The sequence below is a fragment of the Mixophyes fleayi genome, chromosome 8 (assembly GCF_038048845.1).
Source record: "Mixophyes fleayi isolate aMixFle1 chromosome 8, aMixFle1.hap1, whole genome shotgun sequence".
Classification (NCBI taxonomy): Eukaryota; Metazoa; Chordata; class Amphibia; order Anura; family Limnodynastidae; genus Mixophyes; species Mixophyes fleayi.
In genome coordinates this window covers 95,895,512-95,905,070 of record NC_134409.1, presented here as the reverse complement: position 1 = coordinate 95,905,070, position 9,559 = coordinate 95,895,512, and the positions used below count along the sequence as shown (strand labels likewise).

At 41.6% G+C, this 9,559-nt stretch overlaps 1 long non-coding RNA gene across 1 annotated transcript; it reads right to left on the bottom strand.

Annotated features, from left to right (window-relative positions):
- Window positions 1-5,912: 5,912 nt before the first annotated feature.
- Window positions 5,913-9,477, bottom strand: LOC142099451 (uncharacterized). Its single transcript, XR_012678550.1, has 3 exons — window positions 9,395-9,477; window positions 8,450-8,526; window positions 5,913-6,458 (listed from the first exon to the last, which is right to left on the bottom strand). It is a non-coding gene; the product is annotated as an uncharacterized LOC142099451 (long non-coding RNA).
- Window positions 9,478-9,559: the final 82 nt, after the last annotated feature.

The window sequence follows — 9,559 nt, the reverse complement described above, 5'->3', positions numbered from 1 at the left end:
AGACTTACCCCTGACTCCAAAAGAGGTAATTAATATTGTCACAAAAAACATCCAATCTGAAATGCGTTCTATAGTGGCCGAGTTACGTTCAGAAATCACTGAACTGGGCACTCGCACAGATCAAATTGAACAACAACTGGATACAGTTACGCAACATCAACAAACAACTGACAAAGAAATCATCAAACTCGGGGCTGAATTCAACACCTACAAAGAACACCTTGAGGATCTGGAAAATCGCAATAGACGGAACAACATCCGCATTAAAAATGTTCCTGAATCTGTTACCACAGACGCTCTCCCTGGCTACTTCAATGGGATTTTCTTACAACTTATTCCCGAAATGTCTTCAGATATGCTTCACCTGGATAGAGCCCACAGGGCCCTGCGGGCTAAACCTGCCTCAGATCAACCTCCCCGGGATGTAATTATCAGATTTCATTACTTCAAAACCAAAGACAAGATAATGACGTCCGTAAGAAATGTTCAATCTCTTATGTGGGGACTAATCTTCAACTGTACCAAGATCTGGCCCTCTCTACTCTTAAGAAAAGAAGGGACTTGATCAACGTCACAAAAGCATTACGCAACCACTCCATTAGATATAAATGGGGTTTTCCCTTCCAACTAAGTCTCGAAGGATGGTCGCACCCACTCCGTAAAAACACCCGCTCAAGCGCTTCGGTATTCTTCAAGAAGCTGAATCGATGGCAACACCTTCACCAACGTCGCAGAGATCGCCTGCCCCGACACCAGTCTGGCGACGGGCGTAGAAGTCTCCGGGTAATGGTCTCCAGATCCAGATTACATCTGCAGCTCTCCCTCCAGGTTCAGGTTCCACCTATGTACTTTGTCTCACTATGTCTTCATATATTGTTCCACCATTTACACTATAGCCTCTCACAGGTTCTAAATACCTATTTTATTGTTGGTCCCTTCCCTGGACTGCTAAATCCAATGTTCAACCACACATGCTTTCATCTCATGATTATAAGAGTTGGACCCTTTCTGGAGATCGTTCCCTTCAACCTTATTAGTACCGTTTTGCTGCTTACACCAATACAAATACCATTGTTATATTTCATGTTATCTGTTTTTAGTTAGACATGCTCACTTAGTATATCCTACAACTTTATAGATACTTAATGTTATTAGTCACTTGCTTGCTGAGGGGTCGGGGTGGAACGTTTTTCAATTTTTGATAATCTTAGTCTTGCTGAACTCCTTTGAGAGTTTAGATATCAGACCCCAACATTCTTTTACTGAGATTGGGTCATGGAGTATTCATGAAGCCTGACGCTCCTTCTCGCCTCCCTCCCCCCCTGATGATAGCTATCTGCTGAATACCCAACTGTTTACGAAATTAATGTTTCCTCTGCAGTTTATTGCCTTTCTTCTGACATTCACCTATGGCTCTAAAAGTGGAAACATTATAACAGTATGTCTTCTACAATAGACACACATCCACTGCTTAATACACATTAGTCCTCTTCCCCGATACCACTACCCTCTTATACACTTACTCTTCTATGACCAAATTTAATAGAACTGTAATATATATATATATGTATCTTCAGCTACTCAAAATTTTCCACATACACCCCCCTAACACAGAGACGGAGTTCTTCTTTTCTCCGCCTCTTTCCACTCCGGTTCCCAAAACTCAAAATGAGTTCAGAACCTTACTCCCTTTTTCTCTCACCCCTCTATGTATGCCCCTTAACCCATTTGTCCTACGGTATCTGGAACCACAAGTCACTCATCTCCAATTATTTTCTCAGCGACCTACACTTTTTAAACCACCGTGAAGTTTAGACTTCTCATGTTGAATGTCAACGGTCTTTATTCCCCCACAAAACGGACAATAGCTCACCAATTTATTAAAAGACAGAACCCTGATATAGTCCTTCTTCAAGAGACCCACTTTAAAGACCCCCATCCTTCGCTTGCATCCAAACTCTACCCACACACTTTCTATTCCTCTTCCAGTGGAAGCGCTGTGGCACCGCTATTCTTATACATCAAAGAGTACCCCTAACCATAGACTGCACGATCACAGATCCTCATGGTAGATTTCTCATCCTAAAAGGCTTGCTCAATCAAACTACTATAACGATAGCCTCAGTTTATGCCCCAAACGTGCGGCAGGGAGCCTTCTATTCTGGTTTCTTTCAGCAGCTCTCCTTATCCGCGAGTACGATTACCATTGTTGGGGGAGATTTTACTGCCGTCCTTGATAGTTCACTAGACCGATCTCGACCCAAGCAAATGCATTCCACACAATCCAGAGATTCGACAAGACTGAAAACACAACCACATTTGCATAATCTATACGACGCTTGGCGTCCGACGTATCCCTCTTCTAGATCATATACACACTATTTACCTCCTCATGACTTGTACACGAGAATTGACTACTTTTTTTTGTAGATCACCTGACTACACAGAAAATAGATGAGGTCCAAGTACTCCGTTTCCTGGTCCGACCACGACGCGGTGGAATTGGCACTTCGTATACCTCAACAAAACGACACTCGCCCAAAATGGAGACTCAATGAAACCCTGAAACAAAAAAAATATTATGAGAAGAGCGATAAGGCAGATTCTATTTTAGCGCGCAAATTAAAAGCTAGGCGAACGAAGAATAGAATCTCTTCTATAAAATCTTCTACAGGCTCATTACTATATAACCCAAAACATATAGCACATAGATTTCGAGAATATTATGAATCCTTATATAATATCATCCCGGACATCACAGACCCCCTCCTTCTAAAATCCAGCATAAAAAAATACCTCCAATCGTGCCATCTCCCTAAAATAACCCCTGCACAGCTTGCCTCCCTCAACGCAGAGATCTCATCAGAAGAAATCATTGACGTTATTAAATCTCTGAAACGTCAAACAGCACCCGGACCAGATGGGTTTACATCACTTTATTATAAGAAATTCATTAATCCCCTGGCACCCATGCTATCTGGTTTGTTTAACTTCATATTATCTGGGGGCAAATTCGACGGAGCGACCACTGGAGCAGGGATTGTAGTCATTCCCAAACCTGGGAGGGATCCCACAGAGGCAGGAAGTTACCGCCCCATCTCACTCTTAAATGTCGATTTAAAAATCTTTGCTAAGGTTCTTGCCAATAGGCTGAGCCCGGTACTACCCTCAATAGTTCACCCAGAACAAGTGGGTTTCGTCCCGGGTAGACAACCTTCGGACAACACTAGAAGGCTGATTGATTTGATTCATATAGCTAATATGGATGCTTTCCCGGCTCTGGTGGTCGCCTTAGATGCCGAAAAGGCCTTTGATAGGGTCGCTTGGCCTTTCATGCAACAAACATTAGTTTCTTTGGGAATTCAGGGAGACTTCTGTCGTGGTATCTCAGCATTATACCATAACCTAACAGCCTCAGTATTAGCCAATGGCTTCACCTCTACTCCTTTTACTATACACAATGGCACCAGACAGGTATGCCCGCTTTCCCCCCTTCTATTTGCCCTTATTATGGAACCCCTTGCAGCACGCAAACGAAACAACCCCGATATTACGGGTATACCAACCACCACTAGAGACCATAAAATTGCTTTGTACACTGATGATGTCATCTTATCACTAACTAACCCTCATATTACGCTCCCTATCCAACTATAAGATTAATGCTGACAAATCTGAGATTTTGAGTTTAAATATTGCGTCCGCGGGAAAACTCAGACACTCAAAACTAACTTAATTTAGGTGGCAATCTAAACAACTCATCTAGGCGTATACCTAACAAAATCTTATTCCCAACTTTATGTTGCTAATTTCCCAAAGCTCATTAACACAATAAAAGCTGACCTCACGCAATGGTCTAAACTTACGGTCTCCTGGTTCGGCCGTATAACCACTATAAAAATGAATATATTACCCCGCCTCCTTTATTTATGGCAGACCCTCCCCATTCATGTCCCCACGCATGTACTTAAAAACTTACAGCAATCCCTGTCAAAGTTCATATGGGCCGGTCGTAAACCAAGAATCCAACTTCGGTTTTCATTTAAACACCAAAATATAGGACATTGCTCCCATGAACATCTTCCCTACATTTGCGGAACTTAAAAAAAGTTACAAGTTCCCCAATTCAATATTTTATCAATACCTACAAATTAGACACTTCTACAACTTCTAAACCAGCCCTCACAGATCAGTGCTCTCCAATAGAATCACTCTGTAAACACCCAATCTCAACGAGAGGCCTCATATCCACATTATACCAATTAATAAATAATTTTGGCCTTCCATCTAAAGAAGCACATGAACTCGCGTGGGAGAAAGACACAGGAGAAACTATAGATCCTAAAGAATGGACCAAGATTATAACCAACCTGGCTAAAACCTCTATTTCCGTTCGAATCAAAGAAAATTCATTCAAAATTTATAGTAGATGGTACTTGGTTCCATCGCGTCTTCATACTATATTCCCAGCCTCCTCAGACAGATGTTGAAGGGAGTGTGGTTGTAGGGGCTCCCTGCTGCACGTTGGGTGGTCCTGTCCCAAGATAATTTCATACTAGCAACAAGTCCATAAGCTAATATCCTCCATTACACATATTCAGATTCCTGATACTCCTCTCTTCTCATTACTCCCTAGACATCTCCCTAATATACCCCGCCCAACCCAAAAACTAATAAGACATATACTGAATGCAGCTAACTGCCTGATTGCTTTGCACTGGAAGAGCTCGATCACACCCTCACTCACTGCAACCATAAATTCTATCTGGTCAATATACCGTTTGAAAAGTATTACTGCCACCCTCAACGATACTCCAATTCAATTCAAAGTTGTGTAGAACCCTTGGACATCCTTTTATGAAGCAGAACCGCCCCTATCTACCGTTTGACATTCTCTTATATTAACTTATTATCTACATACTTCTTTTTGATTGGAGATGACTGACTAAATATACCAGCCTCTTGTTCCAGTGACCATAGACAAATTCATTTACCTTTTTCTTTTCCTCCTCAGATACCTCCCTTCTCTTCCCCTCTCAACCCCCTGTATGTCTCCCCTCACCTACAAGTTTTTTCTCTTTGAATTGTATACACCAATACCACATTTGGATGTTACTTCATTACATTTATTATGCGTTTATAAATGTTGTTAACATTATATCCTCATGTAATTATGTCCTACTTTATGTATACATCGACTTGCTGATTTTACATACATGTAAACTTGTTCAAATAAACAAATAAAATTTTTTGTTTAAAACCCCCCCCAAAAAAAACCACACCCTTGTAAACACCACTAACATTTAATAAAAGTAAAAAACCCACAATAAACACAGTAAGCACCCTCATTTACACCATATATTTTTATTAAAAATAATAAATCCCCTGTTACTCACCGATGAAGTCTTCTTTCTTTTGTCAGCAGCTTTCAATCCCAAAATGGCTGTCACAAATGTCCCAAATAAATTTGTAGATCCAACAGTCCGGCTGGTGGATCTACAAAAGCACAACTCTGGCGATTTTGCATGAAATCTCAGCTTCATACATCTGCGAGTTTCAACTCTCCCGAGAAAATCGCTGATTTTGCAAAATCGCACCTTGATACATTTACCCCCAGGTCTTAACTAGTAAGTAGTGACTCTGATTTTATTTCCTATTTTATTTTCTGAAACTTATTTGTGCAACATATTCTATGTCTTGTTATTAATTTTTGTAGCCAAGCCTTGGAAGCATTTTTCAGATTAAATAAATGTAATCTAGTGTGTTCTCCGTGATTCTTTGTGAATTTATGGAGCCCAGGGAGGCTCATGCTACATGTAAAATATACATGTAGTGGCAGCACTGATGTATAAAATTTATTAAAACATATAATTAAAATAGTTATAATACACATACATATGTATGTAATATATTGGCAGACCGAGCTGGATAGTATACCGCCTTAATGCCTAACAGAGCTCTGTAGGTACCTATATATTTGTATAGACACAGGTGCAAAGATTCTATATGTAGCGATATATAGATATTCCCTGTATGGGAAGAGATTTAGAATGATGGTAAATGATGAAACAGTTCCTCCTATAGGTAAACACGAATTGATGCTGTGTATAGAAAACATATGACCGGGGGAGCTCACATGCTCCTGGCAAATAGAGTGCAGCTGAAAGTCTCGTATATCCACAATATGCTGATAAGGTACCTTGCCAGAACTTTGGTAACGCTCACTTATATAGAAATATCCTGTATCGCTGTGGAGAGATCCTAATGTATCCTTACGATGTAAGAGCTCTAGTATTCCATAAGAGCTGGAACTGAAAAAACACGTGTATACACGGAAATCCAAAACAATGGGTATGTCCAAGCTCGTCTACGTCACACCTGACGCGTTTCTCTGCCGACAAGCTGGGCGGTTTCATCAGTGGTGGATTCTTTTCCTCAAAGGTATGTCCTTATATACCCTGCCAATCATAAATTTAGAATATCACATGGCTGCCATACATAGCGTAGCATTAAGAAGATAGATTGGTGGTTTTATATTAGCAATCATTTGTAATATACGAGCATATTGATAGATTATATACTCGCAATCAAATATAATGATTAGACAGTATAATAGCTTCATAAAGATACAATGGAACATTTCTAAATATACACTCTCTCTATATAGAAAGAATGTCTTCAAAATATTGTATATAACCATAAAGATGATCAAACTCCTAAAATATTTCACATAATATATATTAGATAATTTATCTTTATTTTATGAAACTCATTTGTGCAACATATTCTATGTCGTGTTATTAATTTTTGTAACTAAGCCTTGGAAGCATTTTTCAGATTAAATAAATGTAATCTAGTTTGTTCTCCGTGATTCTTTGTGAACTTATGGAGCCCAGGGAGGCTCATGCTACATGTGTGTATGATTTACGTGTGAAACATTAATAAGTGGTTCTGGTGAACATAAGGACACCATAATAAATCCTTTGTGGTCGCAGAAAAAGTGTATTTATTGCTAAGCGACTAAGGTAACGCCAGTAACGGCCAGCTGTTCAGATTGCTGTATCTGGGTCAGGCTGGGCGTTCGTTACATAGGTCTTATATCCTTTATATATAAGGTGCAGTTATTCAGGCTTAGAAGCCTGTGAGACACAGCTTTAATAGATTCAGAGCCTAGGATAAAAATTAAGGACACAATAAATCAGGCATAGCCTGTGGCCAATATACTTCAAGCACCTGTGGAAGAAATTTAGGCATTAGGCCTGGCATCAGGTAGGAGGTTAGCACCTGTTAATTAAAGACCACGTCTGGTCTGATACCTTTTCTTACCCTTGTCCCTGGTGGCCAATTTTCCAAGTGGTCACTTAGACCTAACATTGCGTATCGTCTCCTTGCACTCATTAGTCAGGCCCACATTAAAGGTAGGCTCTTGAGATGCTTTCTGGTATAGGATCCATTAGTCAGATCCCTATTGAAGGTAGATTTTTGGCACCTTGTCCTGTATTTTCTTGTCTGTTTGTCCTTTGATTGGCTATATGGAATTATGAGTGTCTTAGCGTAGTACACTGCACCTAGGGGGTGAATTCAATTGCTGGCGATGTGGCACGATGTAGAAATCGATGCTCATTGAAAAAAGAGTAGAGATTTCTGTCAAATCAGAAACACTTTGCGGCTAACTGAAACCCCCCTAGTGTTATTGGTTAACATTGCGCAACTTACCGGTCACATAAAGTGGTGTTAGGACCAGGGCGTTATTGCTGTTGTTATTATAGTTAACACTAAAGATGGTGGTAAACCTTATCAAGGGTAGACAGTTCTGTGAGAGGGTTGATGTGTTTCGCCCCTTTCCTAGACGCCATTCCTGGAAGTCTCAGACAACCATCAAGAGGTGACTGTGCCTTTCTGCCGTTCTGTTTTTCTCTTGGTAAGGCCCTCACCAGTGGTAAGATATTCGGGCAGTAGTCTTCTCCATCATAAATATCTACAGCACTGCGCCCAGCGGGGGAGGGCTGGCACATTTCAGCCCGGGGGGAAAGCCTTGACTCAGCAGCCTATTTTAAAGCAAATAAAATGCCGGTGGCCCAGTGACCCAGCCCAAAATAGCCCTCTATGGAACTGGCCTGGGGGGCAGATGCCCCCCAGCCCTTGGCGCCCAGGTTCTGAACCAAAATCGAGGTGTAAGCAGTAGGAGTGCAGTTGCTCTACTCCCGCCCATCACCTCACACCCTCCCTCTCTCTGCTCTGTAGTTCCCAAGAATAATTGTTGCTCTTTTTCCTAGACCAAGCTGTGTGTCGCGGTTCCCTGGGGTGCCGCAGCGATCTCACAGGAGTGTCGCAGTCAGGGCCGGTGGTAAACGGGGTAAGCAAGGCCATCCTGCCATCCCACGCTTGTCCACAGGCCGGCCAACAAAAAAAACCTGAAAAAAAAAAACAAGAAACTTACCAATCTTACCAATAAAGCACCTCCTTCATGCTCTGTTCGCAGACTGTCGCCCGACATTTTCAGTGAGGAACGGTGCAGAGGGGGACCTGAAGAAAAGAAGACAGAAGAAAAAAAGAAGAAAACAGAAGAAAGAAAGGCAAGTAAAAGGTAAGAAAATTAATGGAGGATAAATTGAGCAGGGTAATACAAGGGAAACTGATGAAGGGGCACAGTGTGATGACGAGGGGGCCTAAATACTTATTCCGTTATTTTCACCCAATTACTTAAAAAATGGGACTACTCTGTAACTATTTAGGCTTAGGGGAGCCTAGAAAAATTGATGAAGACCCCAAGGGGGGAATTCAGTTGGCCACGTTACTGTAAAAATTAACGCGGCCTGCGCACCATTACCGTTATTACGGTAATGGTGCGCAGTTTCAATGTCAGATTTTTGGGCTGCGAGCGGTTTAAAATTACCGTAATAAGGATAATAGGTTTTATGCAGCGAACTTCGGGGAGAATTGAATCTCCCCTAAGGGTGCCTCGAAATGAAAAAGTTTGGGAACCACTGCGCTACAACAAAGTGGTGCAGAAAGATTGGCAGACGAACCGGAGTTGAATAGATAGGGCCCTTTACACATACATGGAATTCATACTTAAATTCGGACTTGCTAGCACATGACTATACATTAAAGTATTATGATTCATTGTATTCATCTATACGTTATCATGTTTATTGAATTAAATGATTCCATTCACCATCGTTGTAAGCATGCGTTTTACTAAATTGCGCTAACATAACATTTCCATCTACACTATTTTATTAAAAACTACATAGCAAGCACACATAACGTGTACTCTGGAGGTATCCACTTGCTGAACTGGAGATTGTTGTGACACGTCATACGGGCAGAGCAAAGCAGTCCCTGTCTCGGCAAGAGAACCAAAATCAGCGGGCGCGAGACACTCACTGACCAATGTACGGTTCTCTACGAGTGAAGGACGGCCTCCAGCCAATCGCAGTGGCTTCGGTGGCGCGATCGACTGACTTCTTCTCGCACTCCAAGAGCTGGAGCTCGCGAGAGGAGTAACCGTCGGAATTCTCTGTTCTGTCACCTCCACCGGCCGCTGTGTGAGGAG